Here is a 13076-nt window from a genome sequence, read left to right as displayed (position 1 = left end):
CAGTATATGATTGCACATCTGGCCATTTCTCTTTCCATACAAAGCACAACCAGGTGCACCAATGGAAATTCTGCCCAGTGGGAAGATTTCCCTTCACTGCTGTCTTCCAGGGATGTCCTAGAGAGGAGCTGTAGTGCTGAAGCTGCCCATTTTTAGGTGGTGCTCGTATACTGTGTAGAATTATCTGTGAACCAGGCCCAAGTGTTCTCTTTCCCTGTCAAATGATCACAGGAAACTCCCCATGAGACCACCAGTGAAGACTGGGGAACAGAAGGCAGGATAGCAGGAGTAGAGATGATGGGCATTTGAGATACTTCCTCATGTAACTTACTTGTGCCCTTAGGACCTGGTCAAGCCTGAGCATGTATATACCACTTCTATTTGATGATGGAATGTTGCTGTGCCTGACCCACTTTATGGCTACAGGGGTCAGAAAGCACCCAATTCATGATAGGCAGTTCAGGTTCCCTGGTGGCTTGATGATCCATAGTCAAACATTCAATTTTCACCAAAGCCTGATAACAGGCCGAGAGCTGTCTTTCAAAAGCAGAGTAATTAACTGCATGAGATGGCAGGGCTTTGCTTCAAAATCCTAGAGGCCTCCACTGTGATTCATCTATGGGGGTCTGCCAAAGGCTCCAAACAGCATTCCTATCTGCCACTGACAACTCAAGCATCATTGGATCTGCTGGGTCATATGACCAAAGTGACAGAGCAGCTTTGCACAGCAACCTGCACTGTGGCAGAGCCTTCTCCCTTTCTGGACCCCACTTAAAACTGGCAGCTTTCAGGTCACTTGATAAACAGGCCATAGTAAAACAATCAAATGAGATATATGTTGCCTCCAAAATCCAAATAGGTTCAGTGGCATTGTGCCTCTTTCTTGGTTGTTGAAGGGACCAAATGCGGCAACTTATCCTTCACCTTAGAGGAAATCTCTTGACAGCCCCCACACCACTAGGCTCCTAAAAATTTTACTGAGGTAGAAGGTCCCTGAATTTTAGATGGATTGATTTCCTCTGACATGCAAATGTCTCACCAATCAGTCTAGTATGTTTACTACTTCTTGCTCATTGGATCCAGTCAGCATAATGTCATCTATGTAATCAGTGTGATATCTTGTAAAAGTGACAAGCAATCAAGTTCTCTCCTAATAACAGTATGACACAAAGCTAGAGAGTTGATATAACCCTGTACATTGTTATAAAAGTACAGTACATTGCTGGCCTTGCTAGCAGAAGGCAAGTTGCTTCTGGTGGGCCTTATCGATAGAAATGGAGAAAAAGGCATTTGCTAAGTCAGTGGCTGCATATCAGGTACCAGAAGGTATGTTAATTTGCTCAAGCAAGGAAACCACATCTGGCACAGCAGATGCAGTTGGAGTCACCAGTTTGTTAAGCTTATGGTTGTCCTCTGCCATTCTCCAAGATCCATCTGTCTCTCTACAGGCCAGATAGGAGAGTTGAATGGGGATGTGGTTAAAATCATCACCCCTGTGTTTTTAAAGTACTTGATGGTAGCACTAATCTCCACAGTTCTTTCAGGGATGCAATCTTATTTTTGATTTACTACTTTTCCAGATAGAGTTAGCTGTAATGGCTTCCATATGGCCTTTCCCACCATAACGGCCCTCACTCTACCAGTCAGGGAGCCAATGTGGGGGTTCTGTCACCTGCTTAGTATTTCTATGCCAATGTTGCATTCTGGCACTGAGGAAATGACCACAAAATGACTCCAGGACCCATTGTAAGTTGGACCCGAGCTAAAACTCCATTAACACCTGAACCTCCATAAACCCTACTTTAACTGGGGTTAAATGACACCTCACATGCAACGATGCCTATAGACTCAAACTAAAGGGGTGGAGAAAAATCTACCAAGAAAATGGAAAATAAAAAAGAGCACATATTTCTACTCTAATTTCAGACAAAACAGACTTTAAAACAACAATAATCAAAAAAGACAAAGAAAGGCATTACATAACGATAAAGGGTTCAATGTAAAAAGACTTAACAATTCTAAATGTATATGCACCCAACAGAGGAGCACCCAGATTCATAAAACATGTTCTTAGAGACCTACAATATACTTAGATAACCATACAATAATACTAGGAGACTTCAACACCATGCTGACAATATTAGACAGATCACCAAGGCAGAAAACTCACAAAGATACTCAATACATGGACTTGACATTTGATCAAATGGACTTAACACACATCTACAGAATGCTCCACCCAACAACAAAAGAATATATAGTCTTGACATCTGCACAGGACACATAACCAAAAATCAACCACATGATCGGCCATGAAACAGTCCTCAACAGATTAAAAAAGGAAAAATAAAACAAAATTATACCAACTACAGTCTTTGACCACAGTGCAATAAAAATATAAATCAGTACTAAGAAGGTCACTCCAAACCATGGAATTACATGGAAGTTAAACAACGCTCCTGAATGACTTTTCAGTAAATAATAAAATTAAGTCTGAAATAAAGAAATTATTTGAAACTAATGAAAACAAAGGTACATGATACCAGAATCTTTGGGACCCAGCTAATGCAGTGTTAAGAGGAAAGCTTATAGTGTTAAATGTCTATATCAAAAAGTTAAAAAGATATATCTTAAAGTAAGAATCTAACATCACACCTAGAGGAATGGAAAAATAAGGCAAACCAAAGTACTTCATAGCTATCAGAAAAAAAAGAAGTAACAATAATTAGAGCTGAGCTGAACCGAATGAAATTAAGATGAGAAAAAAATGCAAAAGATCAAGAAAACCAAAAGGTGATTCTCCCAGAGAATAAATAAAGTTGATAAATTGCTAGCTAAATTATGAAAAAAAAGATCCAAATAAACACAATCAGAATTGATAAAGGTGACATCATCATAAAAATACAAACAAGCAAACAAAAACAAACAACCAAAAAAAAACCCAAAAAAAAATTTTTAAGAGTATTACAGACACTTCCATGAACAGAACCTAGAAAACCTAGAAGTTAAACTATCGATCTTTGCCAAAAATATAATTTTATAACTAGAAAACACCATAGTTTCTTCCCAGAAGCTCATAGATCTGATAAATAACTTCAGTAATGTTTCATGATACAAAATCAATGAACAAAAATGAGAAATTAAAACCCTGTATATACCAATAACTAGCTCTAAAATTGAATTAGTAATAAACCAGAAAAATCCCTGAGACATATGGATTCATAGCCAAATTCTAGCATACATAAAAAGAAAAACTGTTACTAAGTCTACTGAAATTATTCCAAATATAAAGACAGGGGAACTCCTCCTCTCTAACTCATTTTATATAAGCAGCATCATTCTGATACAAAAAACTGGTGGAGTCACAACCAAAAAGGAAAACTTCAGGCCAGTATTCCTGATAAACATGTATGTAAAAGTTCTTAACAAAATACTAGCAAACAAAATCCAGCAGCACATCAAAAATGTAATTCAGTACAATCAAGTAGGCTTTTTACCTGGAATGCAAGGTTGGCTCAACATATGCAAATCAAGAAATGTAATTCATCACATAAACAGAACTAAATATAAAAAGCACATGATTATCTCTACAGATGCATGAAAGATTTTGATAAAATTTAACATCCCTTTATGTTAAAAACCCTCAAAAAACTTGACATTGAAGGAACATACCTCAAAATAATGAGAGCCATCTATGACAAATCTATAGCCAACATTATACTGAATGTGCAAAAGCTGGAAACATTCCCCTTAAGAACTGGAGGAAGGCAAAGATGCCCACTTGTCTATTCTATTCAACATAGTACTGGCAGTCTCAGACAGAATAATCAGGCAATATAAAATATAAAAGGCATCCAAATAGGAAGAGAGGAAGTCAAATTATCTCTCTTTGCCAAGGACATAATTTTATGTCTACGAACCCCAGTCTCTGTCCAAAATTCCCTATATTTGGGGAAAAAAACCTTCAGGAATGTTTCAGAATACAAAATCAGTATATACAAAAGTCAGTAGCATTTCTATACAACAACAGCATCCAATCTGAGAGCCATGCCAAGAACACAGTTTCACTTATGATGGCCACAAATAAAATAGAATAAAATACTTAGAATACTAACCAGGGAGTTGAAAGATCTCTACAACTAGATTTTAAAAACACTAATAAAAGAAATCAGAGATGCCAAAAACAAATAGAAAAACATTCCATGCTCACGGACAGGAAGAATCAATATTGTTACAATAACCATACTGCCTAAAAGAATTTAAAGCTTCAATGCTGTTTCTATCAAACTCCCAATGATATTTTTCAAGAGTTAGGGAAAAAAAACCCTAATCTTGAATTCCTGCTAAACCAAAAAAGAGCCTGAATGGCCAGAGCACTTCTAATCATAAACAAACAAAAAAAAATCAAAATCAAAACCAAAAACCAACAAGAAACAAAGCTATTACACTATATGACTTAAAACTACACTACAAGGCTACAGTAACTGAAAGAGTATGGATTGACACAAAATCAAACAAGAGTATGTATCTATACAAAATCAAACACATAGACTAATGAAACAGATTATAGAACACAGAAATAAAGCCACAAACCTACAGCCATTTGATCTTCAATAAAGCCAACAAAAACAAGCAACAGGGAAAGGATTCTGATGTGGTTTAGCTGTATTTCTACCCAAATCTCATATTGAATTTTAGTTCCCATAATCCCCATATGTCATGGGAGGGACCTGATGGGAGGTAATTTAATTATGGGGGTGTTTACTCTCATGCTGTTCTCATGATAGCGAGTGAGTTTTCACAAGATCTGATGGTATTATAAGGGGTTTTCCCCCTTTTGCTCAACATTTTTCCTTGCTGTCACTATGCAAAGAAGGATGTATCTGCTTCCCCTTGTACTATGATTGTAAGTTTCCTGAGGCCTCCCGAGTCCTGTGGAACCGTGAGTGAATTAAACCACTTTTCTTTATAAATTACTGAGTCTCAAGTATTTCTTCATAGCAGTGTAAGAACAAACTAGCACAGCAAAATTTTTACTGCAGAGTGGGGCACAACTGTAAGTATACCTGAAAATGTGGAAACAACTTTGGAACCGTGTAACATGCAGAAACTGAAACCATTTGCAGGGTTCAGAAGACCAGCAAATCTGGGAAAATTTGTAACTTCACAGAGACTTGGAGGGATTAGAAGACAGGAAAATGTGGGAAAGTTTGAAACTTCCTAGAGACTTGTTCAATGGCTTTGACCAAAATGTGTATGGTGAGGTGGGCAATGATGTCCAGGCTGAGGTAGTCTCAGATGAAGATGAGGAACTTTTTGTGAACTAAAGTAAAGGTCACTCTTGCTATGCAACAAGACTGGTAGCATTTTGCCACTGCCCTAGAGTGATGTGGAACTTTGAACTTCAGAGGAATGATTTAGGGTATCTGGCAGAAGAAATTTCTAAAAGGCAAATCATTCAAGAGGAGGCAGAGAATAAAAATTTGCAGTCTGACAATATGATCAAAAAGAAAACCCCATTTTCTTGAGAGAAATTTAAACTGGCTACAGAAAGTTGTATAAGTAACAAGGAGCTGAATGTTAATTTTCAAGGCAGTGGGAAAAATGTCTCCAAGGCATATCAGGGGACTTCATGGCAGTCTCCTGATACCATGGCAGTCCCCTTTCCCCTGGAGACCTAGGGGAAAATATGGTTTCATGGACAGGGCCTGGTACATGATGCCTTGAGTCTCAGCTGCTTTGGCTTAGCCATAGCTAAAAGGAGACAACATACAGCTCAGGCTATTGCTTCAGAAGGTGCAAGCCCCAAGCCTTGGAGGCTTACATTGTTGTTGGAACTGCGGGTGCACAGAAGTCAAGAATTGATGTTTGGGAACTTCCACCTAGATTTCAGAGGATGTGTGGAAATGCCCAGAGGTCCAGGCAGAAGTTTTTGATACAAGGGTGGAGCCTTCATTAGGAAACTCTGCTAGGGAGTACAGAGGGAAATGTGGGGTGTGAGACCTCACACAGTCCCCACTGGGGCACTGCCTAGTGAAGCTGTGAGAAGAGGGCAGCAATCCTTCAGAGCCCAGAATGGTAGATCCACTGACATCTTACACTGTGCATCTAGAAAAGCCACAGATACTCAACACCAGGCTGTGAAAACAGCCAGGAGGGGAGCTTTACCCAGCAAAGCCACAGGGACAGAGCTGCCCAAGGCTGTCTTGTATCTGTGTGATCTGGATGTGAGACATGGAGTCAAAGGAGATTATTTTGGAACTCTAGTGACTGCTCTGTTGGATTTTGGACTTGCATGGGTCCTGTAGCCCCTTTGTTTTGGCCAATTTTTCCCATTTGGAATGGATGTGTTTTCCCAATGTCTCTACCCACTTTGTATCTAGGAAGTAACTAACTTGCTTGTGATTCTACAGGGTCATAGGTGGAAGGGATTTACCTTGTTTCAGATGAGACCTTGGACTTGGACTTTTAAGCTAATGAGTTAAGTCTTTTGGGGACTATTTGAAGGGCATGATTGTGTTTTGAAATGTGAGTACATGAGGTTTGGGAGAGATGAGAGGTAAAATGGTATGGTTTTGGAGTGTCTTCAACCAAATCTCATCTTGAATTATAGTTACCAAAATTTCTACATATCATGCGGGGGATCTTGTGGGAGGTAATTTAATCATAAGAGTGGTAACTCTCATGCTGTTCTTGTGATAGTGAGTGACTTCTCACAAAATATAATGGCTTCCCCCATTTTTTTTTGTACTTCTGCTTCTGCAATGTGAAAAAGGACATGTTTGCCTCCCCTGCCACCATGATTGTAAGTTTCCTAAGGCCTCTGCAGCCCTGTGGATTTGTGCGTCAATTAAACCTCTTTCCTTATTAAATTACCAAGTCTCTGATATTTCTTCATAGCAGCATGAGAATAAACTAATACAGATTCCTTATTCATTAAATATTGCTGAGATAACTAGCTAAACATATGCAAATGATTGAAACCAGACCTTTTCCTTTAACCATGTACAAAAGTCAACTCAAGATTGATTAGAGACTTAAATTTATAACCTAAAACTTTAAGAATCCTGCAAGATGATATAGGGAATACCATTTTGGGTTTAGGCCTTGGCAACAATTCTATTAACAAAAATTGCATAAGTAATTGTAACAACAAAAAAAAAATTGTCAAATGGGACTTAAATAACTAAAGGATTTCTGCGTAGCAAAAGAAACTATCAATGTAGTAAAGAGAAAACTTACAGAATGGAAGAAAAATATTTGCAGACTATTCATTCAACAAATATCTAATATTCAGGATCTATAGGAAACTTGAAACAAGTAACAAACAATTTTATTAGAAATGGGCAAAAGACATGAACACACACTTCTTAAAAAAAAAGACATATGTGTGACCAACAAGCAAATAAAATGTTAGTCAACATCACTAATCATTGGAAGAAGGCAAATCAAGACCACAATGAGATACCATCTCAAACCAGTCAGAATGCCTTTTATTAAAAAGTCAAAAAACCAAACAACAAATGCTGGTGAGGTTGTGAGAAAAGGAAACATTTATACACTGCTGGTAGAGTGTAAACTGCTCAGCCACTGTGAAAAACACATTGAACAGTTTTCTAAGAACTTAAAACAGAATTTCCATTTGACCCATTAATTTCATTACTGGAATTTATATTCAGTGGTATACAGTATACAAATCATTCTGCCATGAAGACACATGCACACAGATGTTCACTGCAGTGCTATTCACAATAGCAAAGACATGGAATCAACATAAATGCCCATCAATCATGAACTGGATAAAGAACATGTGATACATCTACACCATGGATTACTACACGTGCATAAGAAAGAATGAGATTATGTCCTTTGCAGCAACATAGATGAAACTGGAGACCATTATCCTAACCAAATTAACAAAGGAACATAAAGCCAAATACTACATGCTCTCACTTATTAATGGAAGCCAAACATTGAGTACACACTCACACAAAGAAAGAAACAATAGGCACTGGGGCCTAGTTGCGGGTGGAGGGTAGGAGGAAGGTGAGGATCAAAAACTACCAATCAGGTACTATGCTTATTACCCGGGTGACGAAATTATCTGTACAACAGATCCCCATGACCTGAAACTTACCCATACAACAAATTGCACTTGTAATCCCAAATCTAAAATAAAATATCCAAAAAAAAGATAACTGTGTCTACACTAAACTCATACAGGCAATGATGTTGATCATTTCTTTTTTATGCTAAAGTTTTTTAGATTGCTGTAATACCTTTTATATATTTCTGCTTTGAATGCCTGTTCTATTGGAGTCATATCCAAGATACCATTGGATAAACCAATGCCATGGAGCTTTCCTCACATATTTTCTTTTAGCAGTTTTATAGTATTGGGTCTTAAATTAAAGTTTTTAATCCACTTTGAGTTGATTTTTATATATAGTATAAGAAAAAAACTAATTACATTCTTCTGCAGGTGGATATCCAGTTTACTCAACACCATTTATTGAAGATTCTGTTCTTTTCCTATTGTGTGTTCTAAACACATGTGTCAAAAATCAGTATTTATTTCTGTTCTCTCTATTCTGTTCCATTGGTTTATATGTTTGACTCTATGCCAATACTATGCTATTTGGTTACTATAAATTTGTAATATATTCTGAAGTCAGGTAGTATGAGGCTTCCAGCTTTGTTCTTTTTGCTCAAGATTGCTTTGGTTATTCAGAATTTTTTGTGGTATCAGACAAATTTTAGTATTGTTTTTCTATTTCTGTGATAAATGTCATTGGTACTGTGATAAGGTTTGTGTTAAATCTGTAGGGTTCTTTGGGTAGTAAGGACATTTTAAAAATATTAATTCTTCAAAACCATGTAAACAGCATATCTTTCCATTTATTTCTGTCTTCTATTTCTTTCAACATTCCATAGTTTTTAGTGTGCATATTTTCACCTATTTGATTAAATTTATTCATATTTTTGAAGCTACTATAAATGTAATTGCTTTCTTTTTTAAATACAGTTCACTCTTATGTATAGAAATGCTACTCATTTTTACATCCTAAAACTTAATTGAAGTCATTTATTAGTCTTAAAAACTTAACTTTTTTGTGTGTAAATTCTGTGGACAGAAACAACTTAACTTCCTTCTTTCCAATTTGGATGCCTTTTGTTTTTTCTCTCACCTCATTGATATAGGTAGGAGCGCCAATATAATGTTGAGTAGATGTGGCAAGAGTGAGCATCTTTCTCTTGATCTCAGAAAAATAAATTGTTTCAACTTTTTACCACTGAGTGTGATGTTAGCTGTGGGTTTGTCACATGTGAGCTTATGTTGAGGTACATTCTTTTTATACATACTTTTCTGAGAGTTATTACCATAAAAATATGTTGAATTTTGTTAACAGCTTAAATATTTTATTTGTATCTATTTAAATTATCATATATTTTGTCCTTCATTATGTTAATGTGGTATATCACATTTATATATTTGCACAGGTTGACCAATCATTGTATCCTTAGGATTAATTCCACCTTAATGTGGTGAATAATTCTTTTAATGTTCTGTTGAAATATTTGTTTGTATCTTGTTATATTTTTGCATCTATGTTCATCAGGGAATTTGGTCTATAATTTGCTTTTTTTTGTAGTATCCTTTTCTGGCTTTGGTCTCGGGGTAATGTTGGGCTCTTAAAATGAGTTTGGGAGAATTCCTTTCTCTTAACTTTTTTGGAAGCAGTTGAGAATAATTTTATTGAGTCTTCTTTAACTGTTTCACAAAATTCAGCAACGAAGAAATCAGACGTAGGCTTTTCTGTGATAGGAGATTTTTCTTTATATTATAATATAAAAATATGTATTTATAATTTATAAATGTTTCTACTATATATATAATATGTATATGTTTCTACTATATATATAAATATATAATACATATATTTTTGTATTGCATTTTAGGTTTTGGGGTACATGTGAAGAACATGCAAGATTGTTGCATAAGTACATACATGGAAATGTGGTTTGCTGCCTTCCTCCTCATCACCTATATGGCATTTCTCCCCATGTTATCCCTCCCCAACTCCCCAGCCCCTGCTGTCCTTCCCCTAGTTCCCGCCACAGATCTCAGTGTGTGATGCTCCACTCCCTGTGTCCATGTGTTCTCATTGTTCAATACCCACCTATGAGTGAAAACATGTAGTGTCTGATTTTGTGTTCTTGTGTCAGTTTGCTGAGAATGATGGTTTCCAGGTTCATCCATATCCTGACAAAGTACATGAACTCATCATTTTTTATGGCTGCATAGTATTCCCCAGTGTATATGTGCCATATTTTCCCTGTCCAGTCTATCATCAATGGGCATTTAGGTTGGTTCCAAGTCTTTGCTACTGCAAACACTGCCATGTTGAACATTCATGTGCATGTGTCCTTATAATAGAATGATTTATAATCCTTTGGCTATACACCCAGTAATGGGATTGCTGGGTCAAATGGAATTTCTATATCTAGGTCCTTGAGGAAGCACCACACTGTCTTCCACAATAGTTGAACTAATTTACACTCCCACCAACAGTGTTTAAAGTGTTCCTGTTTCTCCACATCCTCTCCAGCATCTATTGACTCCAGGTTTTTTAATGATCGCCATTCTAACTGGCGTGAGATAGTATGTCAATGTAGTTTTGATTTGCTTTTTTCTAATGACCAGTGATGATGAGCATTTTTTCATATGTTTCTTGGCCTCATACATGTCTTCTTTTATAAAGTTTTCATATCCTTCACCCACTTTTGAATGGAGTTGTTTGTTCTTTTCTTGTAAATCTGTTTTAGTTCTTTGCAGATTCTGGATATTAGCCCTTTGTCAGACAGGTGGATCGCAAAATTTTTTTCCCATTCTGTTGGTTGCTGATTCACTCTAATGATTGTTTATTTTGCTGTGCATAAGCTCTGGAGTTTAATTAGACTCATTTGTCTATTTTGGATTTTGTTGCCAATGCTTTTGGTGTTTTAGTCATGAAGTTCTTGCCTATGCCTATGTCCTGAATTGGTTTTGCCTAGGTTTTCTTCTAGGGTTTTTATGGAGTTAGGTCTTATGTTTAACACTAAAATTAACTCCAGATGGATTAAAGACTTAAACATAAGACCAAGGGGATAGTTCTAAACCATCTATGAGAAATCCATCCCATGCTCCAATTACCTCCCACAAGGCCCAGCCTCCAATACTGAGGATTACAATTCAACGTGAGATTTTGGCATCAACAGATATACATATATGCCTGTGTCAAAACATCACATATATCCCATAAATATATATACACCTATTAGGTACCATATGGGTATTTATTTATGGGATATATGTGATGTTTTGACACAGGCATATATGTAATAAGCTCAGTAGGGTAACTGGCATATCCATCTCCTCAGTATTTATTATTGTGTTAGGAACAGTCCAATTTCAATCTTATAGTTGTTTTAAAATATAAAATAAGTTATTAATGACTATAGTCATTCTGTTGTGCTACCAAATACTAGATTGTATTCAGTCTAACTATATTTTTTTACTCATCAATCATCCCTACTTTATCTCCTCTCCCCACTTCACTTCATTTTATATTTTGCAAGTGTTATTTTACTTATGAATGAACTTTATGAGGTGTGTGCTATTCTTATTCCTGTTATATACATAAGAATGAGTTAGCAATTTGGTTGTCATTACAGAAATAGGCAGTGGCAGACCCATAACTAAAATTCAGGTATTCTTACTCCCAAGCTGAGGCATTGTGCTATAAGCCATGTATTAATGACATGTGCAGAAATACATACCAGCATAAGATAAAGTGTCTGCTCCAAGGTACCCTTTGCCTGGAGAGGGACACAGACATATTATGAGATATTTAAAACTTTAAACAGAAAAGTGATTCATTCTGTCGATCTTATATGCCATGCTAATGACTCTAATTAACAATGAAATAAATATTTTTCAACTTACAGATTCATTATAAGCTGTTTTCTTTCAGTGAATGGAAGTGTTTGAAAGAAAAACATCTTTATAAGCTAACCTTGAGAATATGCCATTAGCACATGTTTCTTTCTCCATTGGGTTGGACAAATTGAGAAATCCAGTTATAAAAGGTAATAAAAAAAAGGTGACATGATAGAATTTTATTTTTAAGAAAATAATTTCACCAGCAATGTGGAAGACAAGCAGGAATATGAGAGACAGTAGTGGTAGGGGGCAGGATACAAGGTCCTTGTAAAATTTTAGCAAAAGTTTTAGTGAAAATATTGATAATTACATTATGAAATATTTTAATAGTATCAGTTGTAAACTTTATATCAGTTTCGTAAAATTAAACATAAAAATACATAGCAATTATGTATAGAATTTCTTTTTGTTTTGGTAGGAACTTGCTGTAGGCAGTAGAACTTAAGACAGTGGGGAAATCACATGCTTATTTTTCTTTGTACTGCATATCAGTTAACCCCCAGTAAAGGTCAAAAATAAAATTTGACTAGTTAATTAACAAGTAAATAAAATAACTAAATATTGATGAGGATCAACTTTTTTGGGTCAGGTTTTATACATCTCCTGAAATACCAGTTTCTGCCATATAGCAGAGGCAGAATAATGGCACCCTGAAGATATTCATGTCCTAATCCGCAGCTTTGAATATGTTAAGTGATATGGCACAGTGGAATTGAGGTTACAAGTGAAATTACAGACGCTAATCAGCTAACCATGGGACAGAGAGATTAATCTAGGTTATTAAGGTGGGTCCAATGTATCAGAGAGAAAGGATCTTAGTATTGGAAGAGGGAAAGGCTGCAGAGGAGGGGAGAGGAGGGTAGTAGAAGAGTTAGCAGAGGTATGTCTATGGAAGAGTGCTGAGTGAAATATGTTGGAAGGGCTAATTTCCTTTTTGTAAGCTTTGAAGATGGAAGGGAGATCACAAGCCTAAGAATGTGGGCATCCTCTGGAAGCTGGGAAAGGCAAGGAAACAGATCTATCCAGCAATTCTATGGAGGAACAGAGCTCTGTTACAGCCCAATGATGAGTTGATTTTAGCTCAGTGAGATGT

The sequence above is a fragment of the Callithrix jacchus genome, chromosome 4 (assembly GCF_049354715.1).
Source record: "Callithrix jacchus isolate 240 chromosome 4, calJac240_pri, whole genome shotgun sequence".
Lineage (NCBI taxonomy): Eukaryota > Metazoa > Chordata > Mammalia > Primates > Cebidae > Callithrix > Callithrix jacchus.
The sequence above is the reverse complement of the archived record's forward strand: the minus strand, read 5'-3'. Positions refer to the sequence as shown.